Source organism: Loxodonta africana, chromosome 18 (assembly GCF_030014295.1).
Source record: "Loxodonta africana isolate mLoxAfr1 chromosome 18, mLoxAfr1.hap2, whole genome shotgun sequence".
Taxonomy (NCBI): Eukaryota; Metazoa; Chordata; class Mammalia; order Proboscidea; family Elephantidae; genus Loxodonta; species Loxodonta africana.
In genome coordinates this window covers 58,544,929-58,563,346 of record NC_087359.1, presented here as the reverse complement: position 1 = coordinate 58,563,346, position 18,418 = coordinate 58,544,929, and positions in this window count along the sequence as shown.

Below are 18,418 nucleotides of genomic sequence, written 5' to 3'. Positions count from 1 at the left end.
GCAATGAACACAAGTCCCCGCCACTCCCAGGCTGCCCCAGCTCTGCTCCTGGTGGATCGGGGGAGGGGACAGAGCCTCACTGTAAATCTGCGAGCGTTCCCATCAGAGCGAGGAGTTGGTATCCTCCCCCGGAAGTGGCTGCCAGTTCAAGCTCTTCCACTGACCACACCTTCTCCTGTCCCAAAAGGTTGCCAGGGACCAGAAGTCTAAAGCCCGGCCCCCTGGGGAAGCTGAGGGACCCCAGGAACAGGGTCAGGGCGCATAGTGATCCCTCTCTAGTATTTCTCAAGCTTTCCTCGATGCTGGGAACGGGCGTCAACGGAGTCAGTGAGCACATTGAGCTCCGGAGGTGGGATCAGCGAGGGGCCCAGAACTGAGTCAACAAGTCCCAAGGCAGAGGACATCCCCTCACACCACCTCACCCGGGACCCCCGGCCGCGCACTCACTTGAGCAGCCGGCCTCAGGGCTCCCATGAGCTGGGTGGGCGGAGCTGGCGGGTGGATGCAGGTTAGGTCCGTATCATCTCCCTGGACTGGGCTTCCAAGGGCAAGGCTGAGGGATCACCGGGACCAGGAAATGGAAAGGAGAGCAAAGACGGAGAGGGACGCTCAGGAGGGACCCGGCTGCCTCCAATTTCCAAAGTAGCTGTGCCTGGGAGGGGCTGAATGCTGCTTCCTGGGCCCGTGGGGACGCTGAGGGCCGGGCACCGAGAGGGAGGAGACGCGGGGGAGGGGTCACAGGCTTGAGGGGCTGTGTCCAGAGGGATTTGCTCCTCTGGAGTCTCTGCGCCCTTTCCGGCAGCGCCCCGACACCCAGCACCGCTCCACCAGGATCGGAGTGCAGCTGTTGATCTTGGTGCTGTGAATCTCCAACTCCAAGCCCTCTCCAGCCTATTGCAGCACCACGCTCCCCGGTCCACCTCCTCTCTCCTCAAGCCCTTGCCTGGCGCAGCCGTGCTGGGCCTAGAAATACTCGGAGCCGGGCTCCCACGGCAGGGACGCCCACGGAGAGTGGTGTTCCGCAGTGGGAGAGGCGGGGACCCGGCCCTCGGCTTCCTCCCAAACTGTCGGGGACAAAGCGATGGGGGAGAGAGGAGGCTTCCAGAGCTTAAGGACCGACGCCTGGCAGGAGGTGCTCTGCCCCGGGCGGCGCGAGTCGCAGCGGCACCATCGCCTGGATGGGCGCTGGGGGCAGGGTCTGTGCCCCTCCAACCCCAGCCCTGGGGCAGCCCTGGGCTCCCCGCTCCCAAGACGGATCTGTCCTGTGGCTCCACTCCCGGGCCCGCGCAGCTCGGACCCCCGCGTGGCGCGCAGTCGACAGGGGAGGGCGGCGGCCACCTGTCCCCCTCCTACAAACGGTGGACAAGGCTCTGTGCCCGCCGCCGGGCCCTGCACCTCGGGGCACCGCCTCGCGTCCAGCGCTCTTTCCTTGGCTGCCAGGTGCCTGCGCTGCCAGGTTTCCTGTTCAACAGTATAGTGAGGGAGGCACCAGGGGAGAGCGCCTGGCAGAACTTCCTCCCAGGCTGGGGCTGTGCTGAGGCTGGGAGAGATAATCCCTGTGTCCTGGCTTTCTGTCCCTTTTGGGCTGGGCCAGCGTCCCAGGAGTGGAGACGCCACCCCTTCCCCCTGCACCTGCCCGGAGCCTAGGCCAACCTGGTTGTCTCCCAGGAGGAGGAGGCAGCAGAGCCAGGATGGCAGATGAGGGGGCGGAGTCTCCCCACCAACTTTTCCTGACCCTATTCACTCCCTCTGCACTGGGCTTCCTTGTTCCCTGGGGGGAGGTGGCTGCACTTTCATCTGCCCTGCCTGTAAGCTCTGAGCAATCCCTGGAGGACAGGATCTTGACTCCAGCCCTAGGGCATCATACTCAGAGGCTTATCTTTGGGAATTTTCTGTCTCTCTGAGAAAGGCAGCCTCTGTCCCCTCCTGAATCCAGCTTCCACTCACTCACTCCAGACATTAGCAAGCCCCAGCTCCTGTGGTCCCTTACTCTAAGGGCCCTCATAGAAGGATTAATTGCCCCAGGCCTTGGCCCTCCAGACACCACCTCCTCCACCTCCTGCCTTTGATCCTGGTGGGCTTTGCTCACAAGTGACTCCATTTTGTGTCAGTTATTTCATTGTGCCTGAGGCCTGGTGGCATCCTGGGCTCCTCCAGGGCAGACACCAGACAGAATTCAGCATTCATATCCCTGGTGCCCAGCATGCTTAGAATAGAGTGGCTGGATGAATCGCCTCGAGGTCGCTCCCCACTCGTCCCAGAGTTACCCAGCAAGCCAGGCAGGGTGGCATTGGCTCATAGTGATTAAGGTCCTTGGCTGGGGTCAGACAGGTCTCATGCCCAGCTCTACCACTTGCTGGCCTTGGGACGTGGAGAGATTTGCCTTATCTCTGTAACTCAGTTTTCTTCCCTGTGAATTGAGGATAATAACACCTACTATATATCACTGTTGGTTGAGGCATACTTAATTAGCACAATGCCTAACACACAGGAAATTCAATATATTAGTTATTATTATCACTACTTTTATCATGAGACGAACCTTCCCCTCTCTGGGTTTGGACTGAGGTCTTCAAGCCTCCCATTCTTCTTTATGGGGAGAGGGAAACGGGTGCCCCCAGAGGCACACTGCGGAGGACAGAGGGGCTGATCCAAATGCAAAGCAGCACCCAGGACACACGCTCCTGGCCCTCTACTGGGCCTGTTTCCCCCCAGTCCTCAGGCTCGGCTCCTCTTCTCCAGACCCTCCACCTACTGCCCCTGAAGGGAGGCAAAGCTGGGCTCATGGGACGGGCAGAGGGTGCTCCCTAGCAAGCTGGGAGGATTGTTCAAGGACAGGAAACACTGACCAGAGCCCTGCAACTTGATTTCCCTGGGGGTTAGTCTGACTTCCTTCTCCTGTGATAATGATGGCTCTGGTGGTTTTCCCCTGGAACTTCAGAGGAAGGTCAACAGCCAAAAAAAGGCCATTTGGGGCCCTAAAGCCATGTGACCTGAACCAGGGGCCCTGCTCAAGCAGCCTGGCCATTCTGAAGCTCCCTCTCTCCTTCATCACACAGTGAGAAAGTCAGTCCTGAAGCTTCATGTGTTCTGGTGCCAGGAGGCTGTGTTATGACGTTTAAAGCCCAGGAAAAACACTGTTTTAGTGTCGAATTTCAGGCATCAGTTTCAGATGTTACCTATGAGCATATGTGAGTATACCTCCCAAAGCTCCTTACCGTCTCCTCTGTCCTCACTCCTTCCTGGCACACGAGCCCCTGCCTTCAAGTGTTTGCTCCTGACCTCTGAGTGCTCCGCTGTGCCCAGGGACTGGCTACTGGGGCAGGTGGAGCCCTATCACACACGGTAACAGGTGGCAGATGGCCCGTGGTCTTTCCCCAATCAGTGGCAGCATTAGGATTCAGAAGCAAAGCCAGAGATTAGAAAGATCAGGTCTTTACTGCAAAATCATTCAAAAATCTCGCAGCAGCAGTTCCTTCAATGCATTGCAAACACTTTTCTGGGCCGAAGCCTGCTCAGGAGAGGCAGCTTATTACAGAAAATACCATCTTTTAAAAGAGCGTGGGCACTACTGAGGTTCACGCCAGCTTTCCACGGGAGGCCAGTGAGTAAAGGTCATTAGCATCACTAGCTTTTTGGCAAGGGGGAGGGGGTGAGCCCTAATGCTAATAATCCCCAGGGTGGGAAAAGGCCCTACCAACCAAGGTGAGCTCCGCCAAGGTCTCACTCCTGCTGCCTGAGGGCACCTGCCAGGATAGACTCACAAGGCCTGGGAAAACAGGGCCAGGTGCAGGCGGCGCTGCCCACCCCAGGCTGGGCTCCTGCCCACTCAGGCTTCTGGAGCAGCTACTGCTCTGACCAAGCCGTGCCTGTGGTGGGCCATGAATGCTGGGTACAGGAGCTGGGGGTTAGGGTCCACTTTCTGGTTTAGAGGCTTTGGTGTGCTGGGTACAGGTGTGTACCATCTTCCATGACAGAGGGAGAAGCTGTGTGGCAGCCTCCCTGCTCCACACCTGCTACGGCCTCCTCTATCCTATTGCACAATGTATCCAGCTCCACAGGGCTCCAGGGCCAGGTGACTCAGCAGCCACATCACCCCAAGGGAGAGGTAGAGTTAGGGTCATCCTTTGACAGTGACACATGGGATGTCTACCTGAGGCCTCCATTTCCAAACTGAATGAAGGTTAGATGTTTAGAGGACCCCAGGGCTGAGAGAGGCCCACTGGATGCTGGAAAGGTGGGGGAAATCACGCTCAGATTTCCCCCCAGACCCAGGGGTCCAAACACCACTTTGAAAACAATTTCAGGCCTCATCCTAACCCCGACTTCCTCGAAGGCAAAGCTTTCCCATGAAAGTTTCCAGTCTCTGGTAGTGCCCCCTACTGGGAAAGTCCAGCGAAGCTTTGTGAATAATGCCTTAGAAAACTGAAGCTAAAGATCCTTCCACAATCAGTTTCTCCCACAGGTCCCTGCACATCTTGGCAGTGGGGCTGGCACTCTTCACAGAGCGACAGGGTCACTTCACAGTGCAGAGCCTAGTGGCCACAGTTCCCAAGGTGAGCCCCTGGTCTGGGCTCCATGCCCTTTCTGTGGGCCCAGCCCATCTCCCTGCCCTGGCAGCAGTCAGGCAGTTGGGGTACATCCCAGGAGCCCACCTGAGGCAGGCCTGGAGCATCGGCAGCAGCACCCTGCCCTCTGGCTGCCTGTGTGTGGTGGGATGAGGAGGGCATGGGGGTGAAGGGTGGGCAAGATGAGGCCCCTTCCCTGGAACAAGGAAGGCTCAAAGTGCTGACAGTGCTGGTTCTGAGTCCTTTCTCCTGCTGGGACCAAGACCCCAGGCTGGGGGGGCGGAGAGGGTCTGACACTGAGAAAGGGGAGGGACTTTTCAGGTGAGGAGGCTGGGGCAGGGGAGGGGAGAGAGAGAGGGAGAGAAAGGAAGGTGGTGGTTGATGCAGCTGATCCATCCTGCTGACAGGCGCTTTGGCACCTTGCACTGGAGCTGTCGGTGCCCTGCAAGGGCACAGGAAAGGCACCGGGTCCTACCGATAATCTCTGTCCCAGCAGTGGCCCGCCTGCCAGCTCCCCACCAACCATCAGGGAGGGCCTAAGCAGCAACTGCACATCTTGCTCAGGGTGAGAACGCCTAGACTTCTTGATGACTTGTGTAGAGTCAAGAATGAAGAAATATTTTTCTGCTGAAATACGAAGAGGGGAGAAAAACCCACCTTAAATAACTAGACCTTTTCATCAGGAATGTGATTTTGAAAAAGTTTGCTACGTTTTGTTTCCACAGCTGTGATGGAGGTGCCGGGGACAGTGAGGTGAACCAGGGCCTGGTGAGTGCAGAGGGCCCTAAGAAAGGGTGCACCTGATCCTGTCCCACCAACTGCAGCGGTTGGAGGGGAGGCAGAGGGCACCACTGGGGCTTCTGTGGCTTTCTCTGGGAGGCTTGTGCTCCGATCACATCTGACAGTCTCCCTGATAAGAAGTGGTGGGCCCAACACCTTGAGACACAGTGGCCCAGACTGATGGCACACCCAAGCTGGGATGGCTGGTTGGGATTAGGTGAGAATGTTCTGTTCTTGGTACTTGCGCCAGCGGGCACAGTGGGGGCAGGCCTTCTTCACCACACCCTGGCAGCTCTGATGGAAGACAGTCTTGTACTTGGCACACGGGGGGAGAGAACAGCAAATGCTGCTTGTGCCAAATGGGCCGGAGGCCTCCCCTGTGGCTGCCCAGTGTTGTCCACAGTATCCACAGAAAGGCTGTGCCCTACTCCGCAACCCAGTGCATGCAGTCAGCACCTCTCCACTCCAGAACAAGAGATCTTAAAATGCTTACCTGAAAATGATGCGAACATTCTGATATTCTCTTTCCTAGTTCATTTTTTTAAAATGCTGTTTCAGACTCACAAAATTGACTTCTTGCCTATGTTTAAAACACTCTGCAGCTTAAAAAGCTCAGCTGTAAAAATAAAACAAGAAACAAACTCAGCCCTAGGCCCATTCAGGGGCTGATCCTGGCCAGGGGACTCCTACTGAAAATGAATTCACGCTCCCACCAGCCCAGTTCTCCAGTCCCACGTGGAGTGGGATGGAGGTTTGGTGAACGAATTTTTCCGTTTAGAGGCATCTGACCTATGCTCCTAAAAGCATTGAGATAAATGAACAGTAACTGTGGACAAGATGATAATGACAGCAGCAGAGGCAGCAGCAGGTACCATCCACCAGGTGCCCACGAGGTGCCAAGCCTCTGCCAACACTCCAGGGCAGTAACTCATTTAATCCTCCCTCAACCCATTCATAGATGACAAAACTGAGGCCCAGGGAGGATCCCACTCAGAGGGTCTGTGGAGGCCACCTCTGAGTAAGCAAATGGATGGCTCAGTAGAGTCCTGTGAGGTCTCGTCTTGTCCCCTGAGCTTGACCAGAGCCAGCCATGAGAGGACGTGGACTGCTCTGGACAACCTCCACCATCCTTCAGCACCGAAAGAGTGAATGTTCAATATGTTCCTGCAAAATGGAACTAGGCTTGCCGCGCTGGGACACTTGGGCCAGGCTGTGGGTGTGCTGGGGTGTCCCGCATACCTGACTGTGGTGTCAGACTCAAAGGGGAAGATGATGTCGTGATGGTGGCAGATCTGGCAAATGAAGGCAAGCCGTGCGCACAGATGGTAGTGGTAGACGTGCCGGGAGGAGAACTCACTCAGGCCTTGAGGAATCCTTCGTACACGCCCTCTGCGATCTGTGGAGGGTGAGCACAGGCCACCGGGCCTTTTAGGCCGCAGTGCTGACACTGTCTGCAAAATGGGGCCCGCTGCTGCTCATGGCAGCCTGCATGGAGCACGTCAAACCCAATGTCCTCCTTGGGCAAGAAATTTCCCTAAATTGGGTTGAGCAGGCATCCAGGATTTACAGATGAGACCCAAACACACCATACCCTCCCCTCTTGGGGAAGGAGTGTCCTAAACTGTCATTGCTGTGCCTCTTCTACCCCTTGCCCTCCAGGTCAAGGGAGGAGTCCAGATGCAGGGAAGGGGCTGAAGAGCCCTGTGATCCTGGGGTTTACTAGAGGACCTGCTTATTTCAGGGGAGCTGGAGGCCTCACCACTGCCCCAGGAAGCTTGGGGCAGACAACAGGGAGACCCATGCTGAGGATGGAGAAGCTGAAGGCTGCACCCCCTCACCATCTCCCTTTTTGATTCTTCCAGGAACGAGCTCCTTCTAGAGAGGTCAGGGAGTGGGGACAGGGCACTTCATCTTACCTTTGAAGGTTGGCAACGCTGTACTTGTGGGTGAACTCCAAGAGATTATTCCTGTGGTGGAGCGATCAAAGAAAAGAAGACCCGTACCAACTTGTGTTCTATTTGTTTTCATTCCTTCAGCTGCTAACCAAGCTTAAACCCTTTCCTGCCTCGTACTGGGTTGTAGTTGGGAGCACAGAATGAGCTGCCTGGGCTCGGGACCTGGTCTTCCAGGTAACTAGCTGTTGTGACCTTGCTCAAGCTCCTCAGCCTCCCTGAGACTCAGGTTCCCTCCAGTGAGAAACGGAGCTGTTCTGAGGAGAAAATCATTCACCGAAGGAACCTGGCACAGTACCTAGCACACAGTGACACCTGAGGGTGAGGATGAGGAAGATGAAAGCTCACGCTTGGTGCCGGTACTGAGCTAAGAGCCTTACGTATCATTCTAGCCTCATAGTCCTGTGAGGTTGGTACTATGTAATCCTCATCTCAGAGAAGAGGAAACAGAGGCATCAAACCCAAAAACCAAAACCATTCCCGTTGAGTTGATTCCGACTCATAGTGACCCTATAGGACAGAGTACAACCGCCCCATAGGCTTTCCAAGGAGCACCTGGTAGATAGGAACTACCAGCCTTTTGGTTAGTAGCCATAGCATTTAATCACTATGCCACCAGGGATTCCAGTTCTCGTCGTAGAGAAGAGGAAACAGAGGCACAGACGGGCTAATTAATCTCTCTGAGGTCGCATAGCTAGTAAGTGGCAGAGCTGGACTTTGAATGTAGGAGTCGGGCTCCAGAGCCTGTGTCCTTATCAGCCCTGCTGAGTACCTACAGGTGCTGGCTGTGGTAATCGTTGCTGCCACTATGTGCCAGGCACAGTGCTGGGACAGAAATGCACAGGATGTGGCCTCTGCCCTCCTGCAGCCCTAGTCTAGCGAGGGACAGATATTCAAACACCTGGTTTCAGTCTATGTGAGAGGAGCCGGACATGCCCTAGGCGCTATAGATCCCATTTCAGAAGCAGAGAAGAGGTGTGGAGGACAAGGGCTCACCGCCTGCTTGGCTCTCCTTTCCCCCACACCAATGGGAGAGATCCTGTGGGTGACATCCTGAGGGATGGAGAGGAAACACCGGCAGATTTTCCCCTGGTACAAAAACCTGCCTGACCTTGCTGTGTGTGTGTGTTTCTACGGGTATTGGCGATGGGGACAGAATGCTCTGAGTTAGAGGAAGCTTGGGAGCCTGACCCAGGGCATGGAGGGTCACACGGGGAATCTGGATGGTGTCAGAATTGTGCGGCATCTGGAATGGGGGCTTAGCTATATCCCACTCCATGGCCTCAGTTGTGATCCAAGGAGGGCTCAATCTGGGGCAGAGACAGTGGTCCCACCAAGTAGCCAAGTGGGCCACACTGCGCCACAAGGGGTGGTGATGCTGCCTATAGTAGGCCACTCAGTTGACCATGCTGATTTTTCCTGTCAACTTCCAGCTTTCTGGGAACAGGAAGCTGCCATTTATCACCAGGAAATGCGGGGGTGGGGGAGAGCACAGGCTTGCCTTGAGCTGGCTGGAAGGGAAAAGCAGATTGTAGGGAGAGTTATTTCTGTTATCTGCCCCCTGTCGCTGCCCTGGAAGCCCTGGGTGCCAGCCAGGCCCAGGGCTTCCCTGCGAGTCCCGCACAGCCTGACCTGTCAAACTCTCAGCAAGGCCTTGTAGCCAGTTTCTCTCCACAAGTCTCGGCTGAGGCCAGAGGGGAGAGCACTGGCCTGGGGTGAGAGGCCACCTCTCATCCTGGCCTCTGGTAGAGATATCTGCATGCATGCCCACACCCCAGGCCTACTCCGGTCTTAGTTTCTCCCCCACATAATGAGGAGACTCAGCTCTGTTCTTCTCTCACCTGAGGCTGACTCCCTGGGGAAGGGATAAGAGAAATCTTTTGGGCTCCCTGGAAGAAAGCTGGAGAGGAGATGGCTATATCATAACTCCTCTAACCCACAAAGTGATAGGGTGGGATGTGGTAGGTGACGTGGATATTACCTGTCTCCTCTGAGCCCGGGGTTCCTTCTCTGCCCACACCTCCCTAGGCTGTTGGGAGAAGCACTTGAGGTCTGGTGGGCAAGCTCTCCTGTGGGGCACTTTTGTGATGGCTGCTTTGCAAAAGCCCGAGAGGATGCTCTCCTGGGCTTCTCTACCTCTTGGAGACGTGTCTGTGCCCCAGGCCTGCCCCCTTCTCTCAGAGCACCCAGCCAGGGTGCTACCACTAGCGAGGGGGAACTCCACCGTGACTTCCCCACCTGCATCCAAGGCCTGCTCATTCTCCTTTTCAATCCATCTCTTCCTCTCAGTTTCCACTCTGGCCGACTGGGTCCAGGCCCTCTCATTTCCCTGGATTAATGGATTGCTACACCAGTCACCTGCCCAGGCCCCAGCCCCTCAAGCCGCTGCACCACACTGCTGCAAAGCGCTCTTTTCTAAAGCCCTGATAGAACATGACAGTCCCTTGCTCAGAACTGTTCAATGGCTCCCCATTGCTTGCAAAATAAAACCCAAACATCATCAGTGTGGCACACAGGACCTTTGAGACTGGTTCCTGAGGACACCTGGCCCATGCACCACAGCCCAGCTGCCCTGGACCACTGGCAGGTCCCTGTGAGCCATGTTCCCTCCCACCTCCACATCACAGATTCCCTTCAGAAAGCGTGGCCCTCTTCTCCCCTTTCTCTCTGTATGGATTTTTCTGAACACCAGTTTAATACATACATGATGCCATTCGTGTAGAGGCACCTGTTTTCATGTGTGAATAGACAGAATGAGGTCTGAAAGAATGCTCTGTCGATCATGACGGTGGTAGGATTTGAGAAGGGGTGATTGGAATTTCTCACCTTTCTCCCTGTTATACCTTTGAATATTCTAAGGTCATCCACCATGCACTATCTTGGTAAACAAGAAAAATATTTTTTTAATGAGGTAAAAAAGGACTCGGCAAGACTTCAGCTCAGAAGCCATCTCCTCTGGAAGCTTCACTGCCCCTGGGCTCTGCTCAGGCTGGTTGGGTGTCCTAACTCACAGCACACGCCACACTGACCCGGGGCCATGTGTCTGAGGACCCGCCAGGATTCCAGGCATCCTCCAAGGTCCTGTGTGCCAGAGTGATGGAAGCAGTGGGGAGCCACTGAGGGTGAATCCCTCCCCACCACTCAGGAAGAGCGTATGAACACGGGAGTTACTGGTCCATTTTATGGAGGAGAAAGCTGGGCTCAGAGTCATATAGCTCTGGTGCCCTCTCCCCTGCCCCATGCTGTTCCTAAAATGAACTTCCACAGACATGGCCCTGCTCAGGCCTAGGCTGGTCACACAGTACGTGCGTAGTCCGCTGCTCACAGTAGGGCACAGCAGGCCCAAGGAGAAGAAGGCAGGTGGCTCCAGCACCAGCATAGGCTGGGCCACAGCCAGGTCAGTAAGGAGCAGTCTCCCTGGGAACCAACAATGGCTCCTGCTGACTAAGCACTCTGCTTCCTGGTTCAGCTGGGCTCCACAGGGTGGAGATGGTGAGTGGGGCTACCCTGCAGGCACCTGGGCTACACAAGGTATGCAGGTCTCTGCCCCTTGACCAGGGAGGGAAATGAGGGCCCCTGTCAGGGGGCAGGGGGCCAGACTCTCTAGAGCCTTTATGGGATCTCGGAAAGGCTGGGAGTGACTCAGCACCCTCTGAGAATGGAAGACCCAGCCACCTAGCTGACGATGGAGGTGGGCAGAGCCTCTAGGGTAGCAGCTTCTGAGAGTCCGTCAGTGGTGGTCTCCAAGGACTCTGTTCTTCCAAGCCCTGCACAGGAGGCCTGGGCTCAGCTGGCTGCTCTTTGTGGCCTGTTGGGGGCCAGCCTGTCCCCTTTGCTCAGAGAGAGCTCCCTGCAGCTCCCCCCCCTCCCCCCGACCCCGCTCAGAGCTCAGCTGACCTGCACTTGAGCTCCAGGTGTGACTCTGGAGAACTGTAGCCAGGACTGAGGAGGCGCTGCCCTTCAGAAAGGTGGTCTTTGTGCTAGCCCTGTGGGGAGGGAGGAGGCCCTGGAGGGGCATGTGAGCTACTTCAGTCCCAAAGAACCAGCAAGGGCAGACATCTCCCCCTAGGCAGTAGGCCCCAGCTCCTCTGCCTGAGGTCTGCACCCCTGAGACCCCAGGACAGCAGGGCTCTGCAGAAGGCTGCAGCCTGGGCGTATCTAAGAGGGGCACAGAAAGGCCCTCTAAGTCCATACTGAAGGCCAGCATTACCTCCCACCCCTGAGCATTGAAGCCCCGAGGCCCTGGGCACCAAGAAGCTTCTTGAAGATCATTCTGAGGGTTCCACCCCGATCTCACCCTCTTTTGAGAATTTTGGGAGGGATATTGCCATGGACAGCCATTGGAGACAGGACTGGCTGGGGACAGGAGGAGACAGGGCAAGACAGTCCTTCATGGTCTGGTCCTCACCTGCCTCTCCAGCCTTCTTCTCACCACATTCCCCCACTTCCCTCCTCACTCTGCCAAAGTTCTTTCTGTTCTTTCCACGTATGCTACCTTTGTTCATAGCCTTGAACGTGCTGGTCGTTCTGTCTGGAATACTCTTTTCCCCTTCTCTTCCTATTTCCAACTCCTACTCATTTTCCAGGTCTCACCTTAGAAGTCGCTTCTTCCAAGAAGTCTTCTCTGCCATTCTCCTACCCCAGTCTGGGGGAACGTCCCACCTCTGGGCTTCTTACCTCTTTTTCACCTGGGCCTCACCTGCTAGTTATTTGTCTGCCTTCCCCACCAGACAGAAGCTCCAAGAGGCTGAGAACTGTTTCTCCCTTTTTCAGCCATGTATCCCACACACCTAGCCCAGTGCTTGGCACTTAGCATGTTCTCAGTTAATATTTGTTGAGTAAATGAATGAACAGATGAACAAACAAACAAAACACTCCCAAAGCATTCGGTAATTTGCCAAACCTCATGGGAAGGAGATCTCAGCCCAGCCCCAGCACTTCTCCCAAGTAGACTCCTTGCCCGGGCACTGCCCTCCCGCCACATGTGTGTATCTCTGTGTGTCTCCACCCACACCCAGGGTGCTCACCTCTTGCTTAGCTCCTTCAGAGCCCCACTTCGGCACAGGCCCAGGTAATTCCCCAGAAGCTTCAGCTGCTCCTGGCTCCTCCCAGTGAGATGCATCCGCTCCAAGTGCTTGTACAGAGATGAGTTCACCAGCTGCAGGTTGAAGAGGGGCTGGGCCTGAATCTGTGTCAGGAACTTCAGGGCCTGCTGGCAGATCTGTGGACACCACCGGGCATCAGGGTGGGAAAGAATGGCATTTCACGGGCATTCTGGGCCAGGCACCGTGTTACCTGCTCACTCATCCACTGCTGCGAGGGAAGTAGTGCTATCTTCATTTTACAGTTGAGGAAACTGAGGCTGGGAGTGTATCAGCACCCCTGGTTGAGTCAGGATTGGAACCCAGTTTATCTGACTCCCAAGCCCACCCTTCCTCCATGGCTCCAGGCTGCTTCGCCTCCCCAACCTTGCTGAGTTGGGGGTTGGGCTGCTCTGGTCAAGGCCCTTCTCGCCCTAGGCCTCACAGACCCTTCCCGTTATTTCCTGTCCTAAAGGAAAGAGCTGCTTCCCCAGGCCCTGACTCAGGAACCAGGTGACTGATCTGAGTCAGGCTCCAGCCACAAGAAGCCACAGATCAGAAGCCACTTAATGAGAGATCTACCGGAGCTCCTCCAGCTCTCGCCAGCGCCAACAACCAGGGCTCCCCAGGTCTCCATGTGGAGCTAAGTGTTCAATCTCAGTCTCTCCCAACTGAAGGGTCTACCGTCAGTCCTGGCCCTAAGGACAATGGCAATTATTGAATACCTACTGGGCTAGGGACCTCGACCACATCCTCTGTTAATTTTCTTAACAACCCGACAGGGAAGGTGTCATCATCCCCATTTTACAGATGAGGTAAGTGAGGCTCAGAGAAGCTAAAGTGACTTATCCAATCCCACCCCCAGGAAGTGGAACCCAGGTCTGCACGCCAGGCTGCCACACTGACTAATGAGAAAGCTTCTCATCTGTAGTCTCTTCCCTGCCATGGTAAGAAGGATGCAGGGGCTAAGATGTTCTCCCCAGTCGACTTTTGCAACTTCTTCTGAGTTGGGCTTTGGAGTCAGAACTGGCTTTGAATCCTGGCTCCATCACCTCCTAGCTATATGACCTTGTGAAACTTAACATCTCTGTGACTCAGTTTCCTCATCTGTAAAATGGGGATAATAAAAGCACCTACCTCATGGGATAATTGTGAGTTTAGATTAAAGGAGATAGTCCATGCAAGCTCCTAGCACACGTGTGTGGTACATCCTCAGTAAATGTGAGCTGCTACCAGGCTCTGCAGATGCCTGTTGTGGCCCAACTGTCCCCCTGAGGGAATGTAACAGGGCCTACAGGAGACCTGCCCCTGTATTGGGGGCTGGGGAGGTCTCTGGCATCCTATCTCCCAGCTCCATCAGCATTTCTTGCCTCTGCCAATAGACAACTCCTTTTCCCATTTCCTAGAGCCCTGGGGTACCAGCCCCCTCCAGCCTAGGAGCAGCCCAGGGGCGAACCCCCCTGGTGACTTGGATCTAACTGCTGTTCTCCAGGACCAGCCCAGCTCTTCCCAGGCCTCAGCCTCAGGCCTTGGGTGAGGCTAGATGGACTAACACACAGGAATGTGCACTGAGAACTGCCAAGGGGTGCAGATGGACAGGGGCTTCGTGCTCCCCAGGGACTCTTCCTATCCTCTCCTGTGGGTAAGGAGGAGACAAAGACAGGAGTCCCAGGCCCAAACTGCCAGCCTGCCAAGTGCCAGCCATGCCTTGAGACAAGTGGCTCTGTCAAAAAGACCCCAAACAAAAAGGCCCCAAGCTCCAAGCCAGCCATGTCCTATATTGAATTCCCCTGTCTTCCCCAGGTTGGTGATGTTTGGGAGGAAACTGGGTATCTCCTGACCTGACATATGCCTAGAGAATGATTTTAACTGTAGAAAAAAAAATGGCACAAGGAATAATGCAGTGATTAAGGAGAAGGCTCACCAGAAGTATCAGGGTCTTATAAATATTGAATGTGTTTTATGGTCAAAGGGCTCTTTGCATTTTTGGTGATATTTAGGTTTAATTTCCTCTGTGTAGTTAATTAAATACTTACCAGGGGTGGGGACAAGATAAATAACAAAAAAGCCAAAGAGAAGCCAACTTCTTTGGGGTTTCCCCTCCCCAGTTGGGTGAAGGTGGGGGTGCCTACTTGTGGCACAGGCTACCAGGGGAGGCCAGGAGGCACCAAGGAGGACTGTGCCCCCAGCCCCAGTCCTTCCAGACAGCATGGAATTGACTCTCAGGATCAGCTTCCCTGCCCTCCAATAAGCACATACCCACCAGGCCAGGACTGCACGGCTCACAGGCCTTGGGGTTGGAGAAATGCAAGGAGCTTCTTTTTCACCATTCATGTCTGCCATATTAGAAATCTGTGCCTTCGGGAGAAAGCCAAGCTTGCGTCCTTTGAAGCACACCCTGGCTATCCTGACCGTGTGAGTTAGGGGCAGGAGGCATGACAGGCCTCAGGCAAAGGGCACTATTCTAAGGCACTGTCCTAAGTGACAGGTGCAGATTGCCACAACTGACACGAACTCTCTGGTTTAGGCCTCAAAACCCCAAGACAGACACTGTTCTCAAGCCCCCTTTGCAGATGAGGAAACTGAGGTTAAATGATTTGCTCAGGGTAAAATGGCCAAGCTTAGCTGGAGAAGGGAAAGATCTGGGAGATCTTAGAATACATCTTATTCAAAGGCATTTGGTGAACATAAGGAAGTGCCCAGGATATTATAATAGTAAGTGAAAAAAGCACCTTATAACACAGTATGGGTCCAATATGATCCCAGTCTTATGAAAAGTAGATCTATTCCCTTACATGCATACGTAAAGAAATGCACAGAACAGGCTATGCCCTGAAACGTTAACCGCGATTTTCTCTGAGGGATGACACTTGAGGTCGATTTGTCTTTAGGTTTTTCTGTGATTTTTAAATGTTAAATAATAACCATATATTATCTTTATAACAGGAGAATCCCCAGAAAAAGGGCTCTTTCAAAAACATGATTTTTGAAACAATCAAAAACAAAACAAACAGGTGAAGTCTATGTAGGGTCTGCAAAGGCAAGGCTGACCACTCCAAGGGAAGTACAGCCAGCCAGTCGGGAGACCTGTCTGTCCATCTATCTGTCCATCCATCTATCTTATCTTTTTTCTTCCTATCTGTCTGTCTGTCTACCTCTCTATCTTTCTATCTACTTACCTGCTGGTACCTTAAACCTGCTGTCTGTAGTCATGACGTTGCAGAGAACCATCCTCAGACTCCTACCTGGCACCAAGGCAGGCACTGACAGAGCTCTGCCCAGGGCACCAAGCATTTCTCTTGGTCACTGTCCCATATCACACGGTCTGAACTTGTGGCACTGGCTTCCCTCACCAAAATCGGCCAAACAGCTGAGCAGCAGCAGTGCTGAGGGGCGACCATTCCTCTGTCACTCAGCAGTCCCGTGTGGCTACAGCAGGAGGCTCTCAAGACTTGCCGGATACTTGGTGAGGTCCCAGTTATGGACGACCCTGGCCGGAATCACTGAGGCATCATCTTGGTGGCAGATGTCACAGTAAGGGAGGCCAGAGAAGGCATAGAGTTTGGGCCCTACAAATGAGAAGCCGATCTGCCGGGAGCAAGCAGCCTGGGGAGACAGATGGTAGGAGAGTGAGCAGCTGCAGGCCAGAGGCCGCTCCTGGATAACACAGACACTACTCTGGTGGAAAGGGTCTGCTATTTAACCTTCTTCTTTTTTTTTTTTTAAGAGAGTACAGAGATACAAAGCACCACCACTCGTATTCCTACCCTCAGAATCAACCGTATAATTAATCTTTACAAGAAAACACTGTAAGAATTATTGTCTCCAATTCACAGCTGAAGAAGCCAATGCGCAGAGAGGTTAAGAAGCCTACCCAAAGTCACACAATGATTAAGTGGCATAACAAGGATTCAAATTTGGGTTTGGTTGGTTCCAAAGCCCACATTCTCATCCGCTACACCTAGCTGCCTTTATTCAATGTCCCCACTGCTTGCTCACCAAGGCCAGCCTCCTCCAGGTTCACCTCTCCTCTGAAATGGGACAACTAAGTCAGGGCCTTGGGAAGCAGGAAGGAGCTAGGGAGATGGGCCTGGCCACAGGAGTGGGTGGGGAAGCCAGCAGGAGGCAGGGCAGCCTGGAGACTGCCTGGTGCCAGCTGGAACCCAGAGCTCCTAACACTCAGGAGAGTGGTGCGGGGGCCCAGCTTCACCCCCTCTGTTGGAGGTCTCTTCCGGAGCAGGCGGACAGTGGTAGTGGCAGTGGGGTATGGCCACAGCAAAGAGCAAATCCCAGTACAAATCCTAAACACATGCTCTGCCTCCTACAGGGCTGGGGAGAATCCCTCTGGCCTTAGGACAAGGAGGGCCGACTTTTCTGCTTACCAGCTACCTCATCCTGACCTGACGAGAGTCATTGTATTTTTCCAAGGTTCCGTTTCAGTATCTGTGAAATTCAGCTACTACTAGCTATTTTCTGGGGCTATTACGAAGTTTAAATGACACAAGGTTTTGAAAGTGCCCTGCAAACTAGGAAATCCAATCCAAGTGTCAGTGGTCCGTGTCCACCTGGCCACTCATCTGTGCTTGCAGAGTGGAAAGGAAGCCCCAGCTCCTAGTCCTGGCTGGCAGGCTGGCAGGTAGGCAGGCAGGAGTCCCAGTGAGAGCTGCCCCCTCCAGCATTCACACCCGCAGGTGAGTACCTCCTCCCTGTATCTGGCACCCACAGGCTGAAGAGCAAAATGTAAGTGTTGGGGTGGTGAGGGGTGAGTGGTGGCCTGAAGATGTTGTCTGCAGGAAGCTCTGCTGTGGCTAGCTTCTCCTACCCTCCAGGGAAACGAACCGCAGACCACTTCCTTCCAGACATTTGAAGCAGGCTTCCCCCTCCAGTGCCACAGGCTCCACCTCTACAGGACAGCTGCTAAACCAAAGCTCAGCTGACAGCCAGGTCTCTTCCTTTGGCATTCTGCAGCAGGGAACCTCCTGACAGTTCACTTGCAGAGCCCTTGGGGATGGAAATGTGTGCCTGGACTAGGAGTGGGAAGAGCTAAAAATGGGACGTGAACAGTAGAATATTATCCAGCCTTGAAAAATACAGGCTGGGGAGACCCTCTGGGGTCTTGGCTAAGAGCACAGGCCCTAACTCAGGCTCCACAACTTACCAGCTGCGAGACCCTGGCACAGGGCACTTAACAGTTCTGCAACTCGGTTTCCTCATCTATAAGTGGAGATGATAGTAGCACCTATCCCTAGAGGCTTGTTGTGAAGGTTAAGTGAGATACTCCCAATAAAGCTTTGGCCCAGTACCCAGCACAGAAGTATTGGACTTGATGATGATAACGATATAGCAGTTGTACTGACCTGGAACAATCTCTGTAACATGTAAGTAGGAAAAAACCAAATTGTAGAACAACATATATATATAGATAGGAGTGTGCTAATACGATGGCCATAGCTACATGTGCCTATTTAAATTTAAACAAACTTCAAAATTCAGTTTCTTAGTCACACTGGTCATATTTTAAGTACTCACTAGCCACACTTACTCAAGGCTACCACACTGGACAGCACAGATATAGAATGGTTTCATCCTTGCAGAAAGTTCTACTGGACAGAGCTGATTAGCACAAGCCCATTTTTGTACTTTAAAAAATTGTGTGCACTTGCAAAAGCATGCAAAAAATTTTTGGAAGGATACCACACCTCTGACTCCAAAGTATATAATATAGCCCTGTAGATAAAGGCAAGGGGGTGGAGTGCTTAGCTCCCTGGAATTCCGAGTAGTGAGTATCAGGCAGCTGGAGCTGCCACCCACAGGTTCTGCCCTTTAGCAGGAGGTGGCACTAGGTGAAAGAGAGGGATAGGACTGCCCCAGTGGGTGCTCGGGAGGTGCAGAGGCTGTAGGGTACGGCTCATTTGCTGCAGCATCCCCATTTAGGATGGAGGCACTTGTGGAGAGCAGGAAGGGTGGAGAGCCTAAATCTGGAGCCCACAGGAGGCAGAATGAGCCTGGCAGGCTGGGGATGGTGGGAGAGCGTATT